General features: G+C 37.6%; 1 long non-coding RNA gene across 1 annotated transcript in view; it reads right to left on the bottom strand.

Moving 5' to 3' along the window:
* The window catches only part of LOC111769355 (uncharacterized), a 218,751-nt gene that overhangs the window by 16,156 nt on the left and 184,769 nt on the right, over positions 1–17,826 (bottom strand). Inside the window, exons 5-6 of the long non-coding RNA XR_011430089.1 lie at positions 7,143–7,256; positions 6,789–6,957 (exon numbers count right to left, since the gene is read on the bottom strand). This is a non-coding gene — a long non-coding RNA (uncharacterized lncRNA). The remainder of the gene's footprint in view (positions 1–6,788; positions 6,958–7,142; positions 7,257–17,826) is intronic.

Here is a 17,826-nt window from a genome sequence, read left to right as displayed (position 1 = left end):
AATACGCATATATCTTTTATTAAAAGTACGAGCAATCAAATAATTTATGCGTTTTTCAACATTTTCTCAAACTTCTCCAAGAAAGTTTTGATAGTTGGAAAAATATTTCATAGCCTAGGTAAAGTCAATCGAAAAATGTCAGTAACTAAATCTAACAAATGTATTTCTTGGCTTAAAGATGTTTTCAGATGATAAGTGCTCCCTCTGTTCTTATCATACATAGAAATTGCCTATCATTTTATGAGCTTATCTCTGTGTGGCATGAATTATAAAGAAACTTCCATAGCTTGAAAGAGAACCTGATTCTGCTCAGCCAAAGCCTCCGCCACTCCCCATCTCATCCTCCCAAAGAGGCTCAAACGAGTTTTAAAATCTCAGGTATTATTTAATAAATGGAAAGATATACCATGTTCCTGGAAAGAAACACTCAGGATGATGAAGCTCTCAACTCTCCCAATTCTTTTTTTGTGAGATTGGTTTATAACAGTGCTGTCCAATAGAAATATGACATGAACCACATACATAATTTAAATTTTTTTAGTAACCAGATTAAGAAAAATAAACAAGTAAAATTAATTTTAATAATGCATTTAACCCAATAAACTAAAATATGCAAATGTAATAATATACCAACATGTAATTAATAAAAAACTTGGAGAGATATTTTATTCTTTATTTGTCCTATGTCATCTAAATCTGTAGGTATTTTACACTACAGCACATCTCAATTCATATGTTAAGATTTCATCAAAAATCCTTATCTACATTTAGATTTCATAAAATTTTTGATTGAAAAGGTAGATTCACATAACCAAGTCCTTCAAAGCATATTTAAGGTTGTCCAATAATTGAATCATGTCAGTTTTTAAATTTAAATTAATCAAAATGAAAGAAAAGTAAAAATTCAGTTCCTCAATAGCACTAGCCACATTTCAAATGCTCAATAGACACATGTACTGAATTGGATGACATAAATCTATGCACTTACTTCCATTTATTGCTTCATTCTGCTGGGACATCAAGGTCTTGTAGTCTCACAAAACTGTGTAGTTTTACCTCTTTTCCTGTTTTTGAAGCAATTTGTGCAAGATTGTTACTACCTATACCTTGAAAAATGTCACAACTTTCCTATAGATAGTCATGGCTATCTTTTGGGGGGGGGCGCGGGAGGGTGAGGAAGAAGGAAGTTATTAAATATCAACTCAGATTTTACAAGGGTTATTGTTTATCTGAATTTTCTACTTCTTTTTTCATTTTTACTGAGGAAGATTCTCCCTGACCTAACATCCACTGCCATTCTTCCTCTTTTTCCATGTGAGCTGCCACCACAGCATGGCCACTGACAGACAAGTGGTATAGGTCTATTCTCGGGAACTGAACCTGGGCCGCTAAAGTGGAGCATGCCAAACTTAACTACTAGGCTACCAAGGCTGGCCCAACTTCTCCTTAAGTCAATTGTGGTCATTGGCAATTGTGGGTTTAGTTTGCAAAGTTGTGTGTAGAACCTCTAATATGACATTAAGTGTTCATGCCCTTATTTAGTTTTTGTTTATTTTTCCTAACCCCAGTGCTGTTATCTTATTAAACTTTCACTGCAGAAGAATCAGATGAGGACCCCCTAGGCTGTAAAAGAGAGATGAAGGGGCTACTGAATGGGGGTAGCCTAGTTCCGTAAGTGAGTGAAGCAGAGCCCTCCTGCTTATTTAGATTACACTGTGAAACAGGAAGACATACGCCTTTTGTTGTCAAGCAACTGAGATTCTGAGGTTGCTTTCTCATAATCTGAGCCTACCTTAACAATCCAGGCTTTGTTGTGCAACTAATCATAGAAAACTGAATCAAGAAACAATGGTAAATTGTTTACAGTGAATAAATATATCACGTATACTATATAAATAATTCAAAATTCATACTTTTAGAAAGCATACAGTATAAGTAGCAATTTTTTGAGAAATAACTGTTTGAGTATTAATTGTTCCAACTTGATACAGGCTATTAACAAAGACATAAGAAAAATATTTGATTCTTTCTACTAATCACCTCCAAAAGCAAAAAGCTATTTCTCTTAATTTTTTTTTAAAGTGAAGCAGTGAGGAGAACAAAGGGAGAAGAAATGAAGACATGAATCGGCATTTTATAAAATAAGTATGCAGGAAATGTAACTTACAGCAATTCTCTACTCAGATCGAATGAGCAGCTGTCTAGCAGATTTCCACCACCATGCTCTCATCCCCTACCACCTCCAAGCCCTGCTAGTCATGAGCACTCTTTTTCCCTTTCTGCTATATTGGTCTAAGAGCTGTTTCCATTCCCCATAGGGATTGCAGATCCCCTGCTACCCTTTTCTAAATTACAGCAATTCCCATCCATTTTACCAGCTTAATAATTTTCAGTCTGTCCATTTTTCTCACGTACATCAACTAGAGCCATTTTCAAGGTACCACTTCTCACCTGGACTGTCTCAGTGGCCTCTAATGGGTCTGTCTGAAGCCACTAAAGTCCCTTCCAAAGCATTATTTTATGTTTCAGCCATAATAGTCATTTCAAGTTGGGTATCTGATTATCAGATCATATTACCCTGATTTTCCCATAAGCCCTCTCCAACCCATGTCAAGTTTCTTATTACCCTTCAAATAGAGACAAAATTCTTCAAATTGTTCATCAGACTTTGTGCAGACAGGTTTGATTTGTTGGTTGGTTTGCTTGTTAACAGGTTTTATTTCCCTGCTTAGAATGTGCTTCTCTTTTCTTTTCACTCAAGAGTTAACTCCTTCAGCTATTAACTTAATCATCATCTTCTCAAGGAAGCCTTTCCTCATCCCCAGCACTAGTTCAAATTCCCCATAGTGAGTCAATGCACAGTGTGGGCTTTTACTACTGCACAGGTCACAGGTGTCATTTCACATGTGCTTAGAGAATATCTGATCTGTATGTGTAGGCTTGTTGGACTGTAAGCTTAATGAGAAAATAGACTCTTTTGGGGGCGGGGAGGGTCATATTTTTTGACCGATGCCTAGTACTTGATGGTTAAACAATAAAAAGTGGTTGAATGAATGAGTGAACCCTAATTCTTGATTCTGAAATTATCCAGACATTATCCATGATCCTGGTTGTGGTCTGTGGTGACAAGAGATTGCAAGTGACAAAAAGAAAGGAGGAAAGAAGACCTCTTGATCAAAGTAGAGCTCAACTTGGCTCTCATAATCAGCATTCCCAAATCTTCTCACCTTTCCACCACCCACAATCATCACAGAGGTTCAGTTCTCTTAGCTTCTGATCCAACAACCCATCATATTTGTTGTTTAAAAGTCCTCGATAATTTAAAATCCTCTTAAATATATGTGAATACTGCTTGAGTTCTTCATCTACACAATGAACAATCACTTACATCATTTTGTCTTTTCCTACAAGTTTTAAGTGAGTGAAACATAATTCCAGGGTTTGTTTTTCACCAACTATTTTCTTCTCAAACCTCCAGAAGACACATATTATGGTCACTGTTTTATGAGGAAACAGAAGCCAGATGCTTTAAACTGCACAGAGACATTCAGCTAATGAGAGATGAATTCCCTTAAGTCCAAAGACTCTACTTTTCACTGAACTGCTGTTACACAACCTCTGGAGTCTCCCCAAAACTGCAGAAGAACAACCCCCTTGCCTAGAAGATGCAATGGCAGAGGAAGAGCTAAGACATCGTGCCCTGCACTATGGTTAAGGAAAAGAATAAATAAAATTCTCCCCTCGAGAAACAGGTAATGGCAACGAAGAAATCAGGGAAGATTTACATGATCACAGGCTGCACAAAACCCAATTCCCACCTTTCATTTCCTGCACCCACCTTCTTAGAGACTCATTCTATAAGTCACCCACAGTAGCTTGGATCCTGGCAGGTGTAGAGTGGGGAAATGTGGATTCCTATTATCTCAAGGGAGATCTCCAAACACATTTTCCCTTTGAAATATTATTCTTCACAGTGCTTAAGGTTTTATACTATTTGGAAAGATCATCAGGTATGGAATATTGAGTTAAAAAGATTTTATTGTCTTGTCCTGAAATTGTAACTATCATGTAAAATATTATATCTGTTGAAAAATAGAGTCAATATTTTAAATAATTTACTTAATTAAAAAATATTTTGAAATACAATCCACTAGGAATTTCAACAAGTGTTGATGGTCTAAAAATATTTGAAAATCAGGGCCAGAATCTCTGGTTGAGGCAACAGCTCTCCCACTTACTTAGAACAACATTTCTGTTTCTTATTAGGAAAAAACTCAGAAATTGCTAGCTTATTTTGTAAATTCAAGAGATATATGTAAATGCCTGAACCTACAATTTATTCTCTTATCAATTTAATTTTTTAAAAAATTTACAAGCTGGTAGTAACATTAAACGTAATAAGACAAACGTAAATACTCATGCAAAAAAATGGTTGCTCTTAAGATTTTTGTTCTAAAATAGTTATTTTAGAGTATGTGTATTAGCTTGACATACTTTAAGTTTCAATAGCTTATGATTATGTTCAACACAGAAATATATTAGACCAAATTTTCATTAGATGTTATATTTCTTAGTGATTTTTTTTTCCCTATCATCAATGACATTTTCACTCCCAAGGATTCTACCCATGTAATCTTGTCAATGGAGTATCTAAAACTTTTCCCAAGAGATTTAAAATATTTATGTATTGTGGGGACCTAGAATTGGCCACCCCAAGATATGTTTCTTTGGCATCAGGATTATTTGAGGCTGATTGCTTTTGATAAACTGGGACAGGGAAGGAGGCTCCGAGGAATGGAACTTGCCCTTTGTTAGGACACATTTACATTTGTAAGGTAAGTCTCTATCTGTAAATGTGCCTCCCTCTCTGTACCAGGAAGAAGAAAGGAGATGACCTTCTCTCCAAAAACTCTTAATCAACACCAAAGGCAAGGACTTAAAATCTGCATTTTATTGTGCTAGTCTGGTAACCTCCTGTAACTGACTTCCCTCCCCCTCCCAACATTGGCATTCCTTAAGGATTAAGCATCTTTCCTTAGGCTAGGAACTGACTGCTGCTGCGCTCACCTGTGACCGCCCAGCTCCAGACATAGACTTGCCTCCTGCTACGCCCACCGAGATAGCAGACCACTACCTGCTGTGTCCATCAAGCACTGTGCTGACAGGGCAGTCTTGTGACTATTGTGGGAGGGACGTTTCAGTCACATGTGAAACACCCCGTTTGGGGGTATATAACCACTATGTGCACCCCACTTCTTCGGTGCCCTTTCTTCCTTCAGGAAGAGAGGCCCCGGGCCATGGTTCCTCATAAAGCTTTGTTTAATTTTCTCTTGCTATTCTGTCTCATGTGAATTTAATTCGTTCTCCGGCCAGACGAACCCCCATTTGGGGAGAGGAAATGTTTCCCTCCCCTACAGTATCTTAGTTCATCTGTGCTTTCTTTTTTTCTCTCCCCAAAGCCCCAGTATACAGTTGTGTATCCTAATTGTAGGTCATTCTAGTTCTTCTATGTGGGATGCTGCCTCAGCATGGCCTGATGAGCAGTGTGTAGGTCTGTGCCAGGGATCTAAACCAGCAAACCCTGGGCCATCAAAGCAGAGTGCACAAACTCAACTACTCAGCCACAGAGCTGGCCTCTGTGTTTTCTTTTTTAAAAAAAGAAAGTTGTAGACAAAGATACTGTGCACACTTCAAATTTTTACATTAACCATTTTGTACATGCTATACATTTTCCCTGCTTCTTTTATGTCACTTCTTAATTTTCCTTCGTAGATTATAATATCTATGTAATTGTGTGGAGTGGGGAGAGGTAGACAAAAAGTCATGTCTATGTACTTCTTTGTCTCTTCAATACTTGGTAAAATGCTTTTGCATAGTACCAATTCATATTTGCTAACAATTAGTGAATCAATAATCACCTGTTCTATTTTCATCCTGCATTTTTATGTTTAAAATTCTGTTATAGATCATTTCAAAAGAATCCTTGTTCAGTGAGGTCCCTGTGATCACTTAGTGTCATTTTTTTTATTTTTCTGGTGTTCTGCTGAACACTTGCTATTTCTTAGAATGGAATAATATCATTAGTAATAATGGTATCACATCTTTGAGAACTTTTATTTGGAAAATTTTTCTAATTTCAAAATTTTGTAATTCAACTATCCTAACCTCTAGCAATCTTGGAAAGCATCTACTCTTCTAAAACCGATATATTGACCGAAATGCTATAAAGTAGAAAGATTTGAATATTAATGTATCTTAAAGACATAAAGATAAAATTATCCCACATTTCCTTAATTTTGACCTCCATCCTTTTCATTCAAGACAGTTAAACCACAGAGGACATAAAACATTTTTACAAAGATACTCTTGACTTTTAAAATCTTTTAAGAAAACTTAAGAGCCAAAACAAACCGATTGCTTTGTTTCTGGCTAACTGAGCAGCAATAACCAGACAAGGGTGATTAATCATCAACAGATTACAAAGAAATCACGATGCCGAGTCAAAGGTAAAATCAATTACGGTGACAATTAAAGTCCTTGAACGTCAAGCTCAAAGCCCGTGCCGTTAATAGACAGCCTAATATGACTTTATAGGGAATTTAAGCATAGAATTTTCCTTAGTGCTGAAATACAAAGCTAGACTTAATGAAAGGATATAGAACAACAATTAAAATGGCGAGTGGGGGAAAAAGCCTCCTATGGCAAAATAGGGGACAGTGATTTGACCCACTGTTTTATCAATCAATTATTTATATTGTAGAAAGTAGTGGTGAGTACGTATCGATTACCTTGCTTTTGCTGCAATCACATCTTTGTGAAGAAATTCCGTGCGTTCTGCCTTGATGTTGGCATCCAGCAGCAAGACTCAACAAAATAACAGTTTGCACAGAGTTATGGGACTAAAGGACCATCTTATCACTTCATGCTTCCAGCTGCATCTCTGAACTCTTTGCTGACCTGCAGATGAAATCACCCAAGTTAGGTAAATCCAGAGAAATATAAAGTTTTACAGACCTCTGCGTTTTCCCAGATGAGTTATACTATAATCCACATTTCTCCAACCAACATGAATATTTCTTCTAAGATTCTGCAATAAGGTAAAATATCCCTCAGTGAGGTCAGTAGGAAAGAGAGGCACTTACTTCTGCTGCCCCTAGTTGTCTAGGAGCAGGTTAGGAATATGCCTATTCAGTTTATCATAGCTGAAAGATGCTGCCACGTTTCTTTCACTTAATCTACCCCATGTAGGCATTTTCCTAAAAGAAATAAAATTTCAATAGCACTTGGTAAGATTATCACACTAACATCTGGTAAGAAAATCAAAATAGCTGTGTTTTAATTACAGTCTTATTACTTGTTGAGTGATTGATCCTGGATTAGTCATTTAACCTTTCTTCTTTAAATTTTTTTATTTCTAAAATGGAAAAAAAGTTCATTTCTCTGTATTATGCAAGAAAGTTGAATAGAGTCCTGATTCTGGAGATAATCTTAAGATAATAAATGGAAATATCATATAAATCAAAGGTATCGTACATGTAAACTTACTTGAATACATCAGTAATCTAATAATACCAAATCTCCAAATTATCAATAGTAATTAGTTACACATGATTCCAAAAATATTTGTGAATTTCTTGAAAGGGTTATTATTGTTGTCATCATTTTAATTCATTTTGCACCTTGGAAAGTCATTCCATAGGTAAGATTCCTTTGAAACACAAACATACTCTTAGATTTCGTTCACCGAGCACTTCGTGATGACCCTGATGTTCTCAGTGTCCCGCTACGCCACTGACTCAGTGAGCTATCCACTACTTGTAAATCTCCACAATCCCTCACCCAGTGTATTCACCCAGTGTAACAGTAGTTTCACTGTCTGAGTGATGAATCTCCCCCATTTTATGACAGTTTTCATCTCGTTTTTAGCTACTCATGAGGAAAGAATGTGTTTAAAAATGCCTCAAATAGAAGCAGAAGTAAAGACCAAGCATATCTTTGTCCTTATAGAAAAGAAGCCCGTTCAGCCAGGTTCTGAATTAAACGCACTGGATAGGAATTCTGTTGGGTTCCATGGCACATGTGGACGAAGTATTTTACATACATTAGCTCACTGACTCTAAACTAACGCTAGGAGGTAGCTAACATTCTCATAATCACATCACAGATGACAACACCGAGGCTCAAGGAGGTCAAACTCTTGTGCAAGGCCACTCAGAGTGCATGTGGAACTCAAGTCTGACTAACTCTAAAACTCATTTTCTTTCTTCCACATGAAGATGTCTCATAGGGAGAACGAGAAAGAATCATTTCTAGGTTTCTACTAGGAAATACTAACTCTGGATGGTTTATAATAATTCTCAAGATCTTTCTATACTCAGAAAAGGCCTGGTACCAATCTGAAGCTTGTTTTATTAATCTGCAAATAGACAGGGCACAAAATTACCTCCTACACAGCCCTTCAAATAGATAGTTTACAAAAGGAGGGGGTGGGTACCTAAACAAAGCTTTCAGTCATTTCACAGATATTGATTGGCTACTAAGTGTCAGGCACTATTTTAGGCATAGAGGCTAGATCAGTAAACAAAACAGAGGAAGATCTCTGCCCTCATGAGGCTTACCTTCTAACAGTGAGAGACAATAAGTAATAAACATAGTAAATAAGTAAATTACATCATGTGTTAAAAGATGGCTGGTGCTCCGGAATAAGTGCAAATAGAGCAAGGTAAGGAGGACTGGCAGTGAGTGGAAGGGGAGGTCGTGCGGAAAGGGCATGATCCCGTGTCCTGGGGTCCAGGGCAGTAAAGGAGGTGCAGTAGCAGATGAGGTCAGAGAAGACGGAGGGAGTCAGACAGCATAAGGCCTCCTAGACTTCGACTTTGACTGTTAATGAAGTGGGAAGTCATTTCAGGGATTTGAGCAGAAACATGACATAATCTGACTTATATACATTTCTAATGATCATTCTTGCTGTTGTGTTGAGAATCGATGGAGAGGAAGCAAAGGCAACGCAGGGAGAAGAGATAGGATGATGGGTAAGAGACTATTCCAACAGTCCAGGAGACAGGCGATGGGGGCATGAAGCAGAGGGCAGCCATAGAGGTGGCAAAAGTACTTGGATTTTGAAGTAATGTCACCAGAATTTCCTGATGGGTTGGATATGGAATGTGAGAAAAACACACAGGAGGAATCCAGGGTGATCAGTAGGAAGGATGGAATGCCATTAACCGAGATGGGTGAGGATGCATGCAGACCAGTTCTAGAGTGTAGACCAGGAGCCCAGTTTTAGGGGTTAAATTGAACACGTAAGAGGAGATATTAAATTGAGCTGTATATATAACGCAGGAGTTCTGAAGAGAGATCTGGGCTGGAGGTAGAAATTTGTGAGTTATTAGCATCTAGATGATATTTAAAACCATGAGCCTCAGTGAAATCATGAAACAAGTGAAAATAGAAAAGAGAAATAAACTTCTCTGTAATTGTATTTGCAGTAAGCATCTTACCTCCTTTTGATGGAGATTTAAAAGTAAGATAGAGTTTTGTTTTGTTTTTGTGGAATGAGATAAAAGTTTAGTGATCAGGGTTCTATATGTGACTATTTCAAATTTTCCTTTGGAGTAAAAGTCTTCAGTTACCCTTGTTCAACAATATATCACCCCCTAATTGAAAAGGCCAGCTCTCACAGACACTTTAAGTCAACACCAATGAGCTATTGTATTGGTACCACTGTGATACTAAAAATACAAAAAGCCCGTTTCCAAAATTTGGATCTCTATTTCATGGATGCTGTTAATACCCAGTGGAAGTATTTCTAGGAGTTTAGCTTCTCTGCCTATAAAGAAAAATTCTATAATAAGAAATTGAAACATAATAAAATTGAACTTTAAAGAATATCCTTTTATTTTTTAGTAAAGGAGAAAAAATAATGGTGATTTAAACATCTTAATATAAAAAACCCAGAGCCTTTAAACATGCAAATTGAAAGTGAAATGTAGAGTAAATGCTAATATCTCACTTTTTCCCTGACAAGCACTTTCTCCCATATTCATTTATAATGTCAGAGAATTCACAGAACTAAGATCTTTATTCTAAACCTCTAGAGCTTGCTTGAGAAGTAGTTATGTAGGTATTTGTCAGAAACTGAACTAATAGCCTTAGGGATTTAAATTTATATAGAGAGTATAGTTACATAGATTTCAAGATCACGATGCTCCCCGCACTGACCCTCCCAGGGCCAGGCACCACTCCAAACCGCTTCTGGGTCGTTTTTCCTTTAAGGATCAGAGATAGGGTTGGAGTAAATTATAAAACCCAGTAAAAGTAAAGATTCAATGAACTAAGCTTGCAAGTATATGGCTGGTAGGCATTAAGCTGATTTGAGCTTTGCAGAGAGAAAACTGGCAGTGAGGTCTTGGAGCTGGTTGCCTCTGGTCCCTCCAGCTCCTTGTTTTCCCTCAGCCGGCTCCTATCCCACTGTCCTGAGCTGTTTTCTACTGTGTCTCTGGACTAGAAGAATGCAATAGAATGGAAGAAGGTGGAGTCCAGTTAGTCTTTCCATCAAGCTATGATTTTTCCAATTGCAAGCTACTTATTTTTTCGAATTACTACGCATAGATTTTTCTTTTTTTAAGTAACTGTATATATGAGTTAGTCCCTGCAGGAAACAGATGGCACATTCAAGTTGGATAATTTGATGAGAGTTTAATAAAGGAACTGTTTAGAAACCACATGGGCTGTGGGTTTTTTGGAGTGATTAATACCCCCATCTCACTTTCTTCCCACCATTTTATCTCTTGTCAGTGCCTCCCTTTGGCTAAAACCAACCTGAAACCAAGGAAAAGGAAACCCATTGATGCAAAGCAGATGGGTTAGCTGCCCAGACAAGACTGGCTACATAATTTGAGGAGTCCAGTGCTAAATGAAAATGCAGGACCCCTTTTTTGATAAAATTGTTAAGAATTTTAAGACAGTGACAGCAGAGCATTAAATCAAGTGTAGGGCCCTTCTGAGCATGGGGCCCTGTGCACTGCCTAAGTCACATGCTCATGAAACCTGTGTGTTCCCAGGACACAGAGAACAATGCATAAAGATACAGAGGAATCTGAAGGGTAAATGAAGACATCCAGCACACCCTGTGTTACTTTGGTTAGGTTACTTAAGTATTCTAAACCACAGTTTACTTGTCTGTAAAGTGGGGATGACAGTAATACTTCACATTGTTACTCTGAGCACTAAATGAGTTAGGACATGCAATTTGCTCAGGCCAGTGGCTGGCAAAGAAAAAGTAGTCAGTAAATATCAGCTACTGCTGTTAATATTAACATTACTGATTTAATATCAATTTGCAGAGAAGCATATCCATATGTAGTTGCACTTGGATAAGTTATCCAATTTCCATCATTTTAGAAAAATTCCAAATTTGTGTACTATTTTTCCTGGGAAGTTTTTGTATTTACAAAATTGGTACTGAATGTATGCCTGGTGAATATACACTCGGTAAAAATGAAAAAGTTTTCTGTCATTCTGGCCATCTTCTTAAAACAGAGGATACCAGGGGCCAGCCCAGTGGTGCAGCGGTTAAGTTCACAAATTTTGCCTCTCAGCGGCCTGGGGTTCGCCGGTTCGGATCCCGGGTGCAGACATGGCACCGCTTGGCACACCATGCTGTGGTAGGCACCCCACGTATAAAGTAGAGGAAGATGGGCATGGGGCCACTCTTCCTCAGCAAACAGAGGAGGATTAGCAGTAGTTAGCTCAGGGCTAATCTTCCTCAAAAAACAAACAAACAACAACAACAAAAAAAAAACAGAGGATACCAATGCTTCACGTAAGGGTCATCATCTTTTTTTTAATGGTAATTGGTGACTGAAATCTGGACAAACTTCCCTTCCTCCTACTCTTACCAAGATTCTCTTTTTGTGAAGCCTATAAAAACTTCTCTTTTCAAAACTCTACTTTTTCTCATCCTTCCAGCCCAAAAGATCTCCTCCTGTGGCTACGTTCGTGGTCTTAGTTTTGCATCATGCATTTTCCACAGGTGTTAAGTCTTGCCGTGCATGCTCCTGGCTGTGCAGCAGAAAGAGCAGGAATTCTACAGCCAGGCAAGCCTCAGTGAGAAGTCTGGTTTTGCCGATTACCAGTTGTTTACATGTAGACTGAGCTTCCTGTTCTTCATCTGTAACGCAGGAATTCTTGAGAACCAAATTCATTAATTACATTGAACACAAAGCCTGACACACGTGAAGTACTGGATAAATTAGTTCTTTTCTCCTTTCCTTCTTGCTTTACTTTAGTCTTGCTTTCTAACTTTATTTTAAACTCCTAGAGGGAGCAGTAACTTGCCTTGTATAAGTGTCTTTATTTCATTCAACTTAGCTTTGAAAGATGTGCTGTTTTGACAACAATAATATACAAACAAATGTAAATAGAATCATTTTTCATCTATATTAAACATGGTGAAAAAACGAGACGTGATAAAATAATGTTGAACTGGTAATAAGGACCTATGGTCAGAGTTTTATTTCTGCCATGACTAACTGTGTGGCATATGGCAAGTCTAGCTCTAGTAACATTCTTATGAATTATATGATATTGACATGAAAGTCAATTTATGAACTGACTTTTGTCTACACACTAGGAGATCCTACTTAGCTATTTGCCCCATAAAAATATGTGATGACCAATGAGAAAGCATAATATTTTTATGTTCTAGTATAGGTGTCACGAAAAAGAATGCATTGTGTCATAGAAAACCCTGGTTTATCAAATTAACTGTGGCTTAACTCAAACTACTATAAAATCATAATTATTCAGAATCATTAAAAAACAAGTCTGCATAGGAAAGTGCTCTAAAGAACAAAGAGTTTGGCCCCTTTAGGTAAGAGTTAAAATATTTTTATACTATATTTTCTAAAAATGCATTTATTACTGCACATTATTTAATCTTTTCTAGATGATTCAGGATGGATGGCAAGCATCAACAATTGTACTGTGTTGTAAGCACTTGTACTCTTGGGAAACATAAGATCATCAGGTCCTTGTGTCTTTTAGGAAAGGGGTCTACAATCAGTTTTTGTTCTCTGTGTGTGTGTGTTTCTGCGTATGTATGTGCATGTGTGTGTGTGTGTGTGTGTGTGTTTGGAGGAGAGGTATCTGCTGTCTTACTGCTGTATTATCTCCCCACTCTATCTATATGTCTGCTTGTAGCAATGACAATTCAAAACTTGTAAGACCCTCCCAATAGTAAAGTATCCAGGCTTTAGTGTTATTTATCAATAATTTTGCTGTTTTAAAATTATTTCCTTTCTAGTTCTCAGGTCATACGCTAAACATTTGAGTTCTTCGTATGTTATACCATATCAAAATCAAATTACTTTTAATTACTTTAACTATGTCCCAAAATTGTGTTTTATTTAAAAATTAAAATAAAGCAAAGGAACATCTTAAGTGAAAATAAAAAACTTAAATCGTGCCATATCACCAATTTGATCCTAACATATTTCTTCTCTCTTCAGCTTAGGTCTCTGAATAATAAACGGCATGGTTTTCAAGAGAAGTAGAAAAAAATTGATGATTACGAGGCAGAAAAATAAATATACCCATGTATTGAATTTATATATTACTTTAGTTTTAGTATATTCCACACAGTAACTAAGATTACTTTAGAATTCCTAGTAATGAAACAGGGACATTTTCTATCTCAGTGTTGGAATCTCTCTAGAATAAAGAGCAATATGCTCCCATGTACCATCTCATTTTTAAAATGGTGGATTACAAGAATTTTACATTATAAAGGTTGTTTTTACTTTTCCTTTTTCCTGGCAGCCATACAGTGGCCCTAACATATTACACCTAATGCTTTTCACTGTTGCGATTCAAGGTCACTCCATAAAAAATTTGCATTGCTGGCATACAAAAAGTTGAAGGTGGCTGCTGTCACCTTGAATAATTTAGCACATTTCTCTTTCTTCAAAAAAAATGTGAAGTAGCGGTGACTTTATTTTGCACTAGTCTACTAAAGATTAATACTGTACTCTGAAATTCTTGAGAAAACCCATTTTCTAAAATGATTTTGCCTTGTTACAACCAAGAAAAAAATAAAAATCTTCACACTGCACGGTTGGTGCAGATGGATAGACATAAGAAAGGGGCATGAGACCTCGGCGGCGGCAGAGCGTGGGCACCTCCAAGGGGAGGTCGGAAAGACAGATGGTGAGTTAAGCTTCCTGTCGAAGAAACATGTGCTGCCTTGAGTTAAGCAGGGGGCTTTCCGTGAGAGGACACTTTTGTTTTTCGGCACTTCAAAGTCCTCTCAAACCTCTCAACAATTTACACAGCTATTCTTATTTTACCTTCCCTCTCTTGGTTTTGATTGCATTTTACTAGGAGATGATAAATTTGACTGTTTCATGCTCAACCCCAAATCTCTGTGTACCCTGGCCCTTCTTCAGAGCTCAGCTTACTCGTGCTGTTACTTAGTGGCCCACCCACTGCCAGGCTTCACGGGGAGCCCGTGTTTTCACAATATGTGAAATGAAGCACATTCTAGGCCTGTTCTTATCCATTTCTAGAGCTGCTATGCTGACCCAGGTCCTGGTCACACCGTTTCTCCCTGAAACCCTTTCAGTTGCTCTCCCTGTCTCCAATCTAAATTAGCCTCTACTATCAGGTAAACAGCAAGCAAAATTATCTTCCTTAAGCATTAGTGTTGCTATATAGCTTATCTATTCAAAAATGTGAACCCAATTCAGAGAAGTTTGATAAACAGTGGTATGTTCCAGGCACTATGTTAAGCATATAAATAAATTATAATACAACTTTTAAGTGTTTTAAATAAGAGTCACTTGTTCAAAGTATTAATGGAGCATAGCAGTGGGGACCTAAGCCAACTTCGAAAGAGGAAGAGGTGTTAGGGAGGCGTTCTTGGACTTGGAAACACCAGAATTTTAAGAGGAGTGGCAGTCTGGGCCAAAACCATCAAGATTTGGTCCTGTCTGCTTTTCCAGCCTCCTCCCCTCTGTCTCCTTTCAGCGCACTCTGTCCTCAGGCGATATCAAGCTGTTTGCAGTTCTCTGTACACACTCTGCTGTTCCATGCCTCCAGTTCCTTGTTCAGAGGCTCTTCCCTCTACTTTTAATGTTCTTCCCAGCCCTTCCCACTCTCCCTCCCCAAGCCAACTTTTCCTTCAAGTTTCCATGGAGATGTAACCAAGGTAACCATAGCAATGTAACCATATCTCGTGGTAAAAATGACAGTCCTATATTCTCCAATAGCACCCAGGGAAAATCATCTTTATGGTACATATTACAATGTATTGTACCAATCCTTAACAAAAAATAATTGAGGGTATGATCCATGTGATGTACTATTTCAAATCCCCAGAACAGTGCCTGCATTCAATGTGTTGCTTACAAACAGTAATCAGACCTACTGAATAAAAAAAGGGATAAAATACTTAGAAATAAAATACTTAGAAATAAACTTAACTAAGGAAGCAAAACACTTGTACACTGAGAACTACAAAACACTGCTGAAATAAATTAAAGAAGACAGAAAAGAATGGAAAGATATCTCCTATTCACGGATTGGAATACTTAATATTGCTAAAATGTCAATACTACCCAAAGCTACCTACTGATCCAATGCAATTCCCATCAAAATCCCAATGGTGTTTTTTGCCTGAAAAATCTTTCATAAAATTCGCATGGAATTTCAAGGGACACTAAGTAGCCAAAATAATCTTGACAGAGAGGAGCAAAGTTGGAGGTCTCACACTTTCTGATTACAAAACTTATTCAAAAGCTACGTTAGTTGAAACAGCATGGTAATGGCATAGAGACTGACATATGGACCAATGGAATAAAATTGAGATCCAGAAATAAATCTTCACACAAATGGTCAAATGATTTTTGACAAGGGTGTCCAATCTTTTCAGCTAAATGGTGTTGGGAAAATTAGATATCCACATGCAAAAGAATAAAGTTAGAGCCTTACCTTGCACCACAGACAAAAATTAACTCAAAGTGGATCAAAGGCTTAAACGCAAGAGCTGAAACTGTAAGACTCTTAGAAGAAAACATAAGGGAAAAGCTTCATGACATTTGGATTTGTCAATGATCTCTTGTATATGACACCAAAAACACATGTAACCAAAGAAAAAGTAGACAAATTGGACTACATCAAAATTTTAAACTTCTGTGCCTCAAAGGACAAAATCAACAGAGTGAAAATGCAACCTGCAGAATGGGAGAAAATATTTGCTAATCACATATCTGATAAGGGATTAATATCCATAACATATAAAGAAATCCTACAACTCAAAAACCCAAAAGCAAACAACTCAATTTAAAAGTGAGCAAAGGGTTTGAATTAACATTTCTCAAAAGGCGAAATATAAAAGGACAATAAACACATGAAAAGGTGCTCAACAGCATAATTATTAAGGAAATGCAAATAAAAACAACAAGGAGATACCACCTCTTATCTATTAGGATGGCCACTATCAAAAAGATAGAAGATAACAAGGGTTAGCAAGGATGTGGAGAAATTGGAATCCTTATGCAAAAGAATTGAAAGCAGGATCCCAAACAGGTATTTATTTGTACATCCAGGTTTGTAGCAGCATTATTCACTATAACCAAAATGTGGAAGCAACCCAAGAGTCCATCAATGGATGAACGGGTAAACAAAATGGGACATATGACAAGGAAATATTATTCAGATTTAAAAAGGAAGAAAATTCTGACACATACTACAACATGGTTGAACTTTGAGGACATTATGCTAAGTGAAATAAGTCAGTCACAAAAAGATAAATACTGTATGATTCCACTTATATGAGGAATCTAGAGTAGTCAAATTCATAGGCAGCGAGTAGAACAGTATTACGGTTACTTTTATGTGTCAACTTAACTGGGCCACAACTTGCCCAGATATTTAGTTAACATTATTCTGAGCGTGCCTGTGAGAGTGCTTCTCAATGATTTTAACGTTTGAATCAGTAGACTGAATAAAGCAGATTTCCATCTCCATTGTGGGTGGGTTTTATCCAACCCATCGAAAGCCTGAATACAATAAAAAGGCTGAGTAAAGGAGAATTCATCCTCTCTCTGCCTGACTGTCTCAAAGCTGGACCATTGGTTTTCTCCTGCCTTTGGACTCAGACTGGGGCTGGAACTTACACCATCCGATCTCCTGCTTCTCAGGCCTTCGGACTCACACCGGAACTAACCATTGGCTCTCCTGAGTCCAGCTTGCTGACTGCAGATCTTGGGACTTCTCAGTCTCCATAATCATGTGAATCAATTCCTGATAATAAATCTCTTTTCTGTTGGTTCTGTTTCTTTGGAGAACCCTAATGCAAATAGTGATTTTCAGAGTCTGGGGAAAAAAAGTAATGGGGGGTTACTGTTGAATGGGCACAGGGTTTCTTTTCTTTTGTTTTGTTTTAAAGATTGGCACCTGAGCTAACATCTGTTACCAATCTTCTTTTTTTTCTTCTCCCCAAAGGCCCACAATACATAGTTGTATATTATAGCTGCAAATCCTTCTGCTTTTGCCATGGGGGACGCCGCCTCAGCATGGCCTGATGAGTGGTGCCATGTCCACGCCGAGGATCCAAACTGGTGAAACCCTGGACCGCCAAAGCTGAGCGCACGAACTTAACCACTCTGCCACGGGGCGGCCCCATGGGCACAGGGTTTCTATATGCAAGATGCAAAGAGTTCTGGAAATGGATGGTGGTGGTGGTTGTACAACAATTTGAATGTACTTATTATCACTAAACTGTACATTTAAAATGATTAAGATAGGAAATTTTACGTCATGTGT

Source organism: Equus caballus, chromosome 20 (assembly GCF_041296265.1).
Source record: "Equus caballus isolate H_3958 breed thoroughbred chromosome 20, TB-T2T, whole genome shotgun sequence".
Taxonomy (NCBI): domain Eukaryota; kingdom Metazoa; phylum Chordata; class Mammalia; order Perissodactyla; family Equidae; genus Equus; species Equus caballus.
The sequence above is the reverse complement of the archived record's forward strand: the minus strand, read 5'-3'. Positions and strand labels throughout refer to the sequence as shown.